Source organism: Pterocles gutturalis, unplaced genomic scaffold, assembly GCF_000699245.1.
Source record: "Pterocles gutturalis isolate BGI_N339 unplaced genomic scaffold, ASM69924v1 scaffold34829, whole genome shotgun sequence".
NCBI classification, from domain to species: Eukaryota; Metazoa; Chordata; class Aves; order Pterocliformes; family Pteroclidae; genus Pterocles; species Pterocles gutturalis.
This window is the reverse complement of record NW_010136919.1, coordinates 22701-23918: the sequence shown is the minus strand read 5'-3', so window position 1 is coordinate 23918 and position 1218 is coordinate 22701. Positions and strand designations below refer to the sequence as shown.

General features: G+C 59.9%; 2 non-coding genes across 2 annotated transcripts; both read right to left on the bottom strand.

The window, feature by feature from the left end:
- Nucleotides 1-583: 583 nt before the first annotated feature.
- Nucleotides 584-657, bottom strand: TRNAI-AAU. Its single transcript has one exon. It is a non-coding gene; the product is annotated as a tRNA-Ile (tRNA).
- A 241-nt stretch (nt 658-898) lies between these two features.
- TRNAL-CAG lies at nt 899-981 on the bottom strand. Its single transcript has one exon. It is a non-coding gene; the product is annotated as a tRNA-Leu (tRNA).
- Between the last annotated feature and the right edge of the window lie 237 nt (nt 982-1218).

The following is a 1218-nucleotide window of genomic DNA, read 5'->3' as shown; positions in this document are numbered from 1 at the left end:
CTGTGGCCAGCCTCCGGACAGCTCCTTCGGTGCCCGGTCTCCCGCGGCCCGGGGGGCTCCGGCCTGTTTGTGACGCAGTAGGAGTGGGGCGAGGAACCGCTCGTGTCCGCCATTCACACCCGTTCTTCCGCAGAGGCTGAGGGGTCTCGTGTAACCCCCTGCGCCCCTCGGGAGCGTCCTGCAGCGCAGACGGGGGTCTCGGCCCGGCCCGTTCAGTTTCAGACAGAGCAGTCTGTCCCCTCCAGCAGTGACCATCCCCGCAGGGTCAACACTTGGCAGCGCCGCTCCTTTACCCCCCAACCCCTTCACTCCACAGCCACATCACTTTCTCACCCTGGACACACCTTCCTACACCAACAAGCATTGCTGGGTTAGCAAAACAAAGCCGCAGCAGCAGCAGCAGCTTAAAAAACCCTGCCTTGTGCTGTCGGTGAACCAATAAACTCTGACTCCAAAAGGGCAGTTTCACCCCCTCTGAGTTTTGTTCTCTTCCGTCTTTCAGACATTCTGGTGCTGTAGGTAAGCCTACGCTGTAGAGACAGGCTAAAAAAAAAAAAACAAACCAAACGGAAACAAAAACCTCTGGCCCGTACGGGGATCGAACCCGCGACCTTGGCGTTATTACCACCACGCTCTAACCACCTGAGCTAACCGGCCACCCTGTGAAGGCCTACCCCGGCGCTCGTGATCGCGGACCACACCCGGGGCGGTGGCGGTCCGATCCTCCACTTCGTGGCACTCGTGCAGAACAGACACAAACCCCTAGACACCACGCGTGTCCCCGGCGCAGATTCCTCCTAGGCTGCAGGGCTGAAATAGCGCACACCCGCTTTCGGCAGGACCCCGCGGCTGCCGGGAGTCAAAACAACGCTCCGTGGAGCGCGGACGAAAAGTATCTTGTCAGGAGTGGGATTCGAACCCACGCCTCCAGAGGAGACTGCGACCTGAACGCAGCGCCTTAGACCGCTCGGCCATCCTGACTCCTGCAGAACGTTTTCACGCCGCCCCATTCGGCTCTGCCGGGGAGCCGCCCTACCCACACCGCCACAGATCCTGTGTCTCCGGGTTTGCTTTACTAGCAGGCACTGTGGCGCTGTGCACGGCTGAGCACCCACTGTTTTGTTTTTTTTTTCTGGCACTGGAACGGAAGCAGAAGCAGGTTATGCAACGGTAGGAGCAGCAGCAGGGGTCTAAGGATAGCTGCTGCTGCTGCAGAAG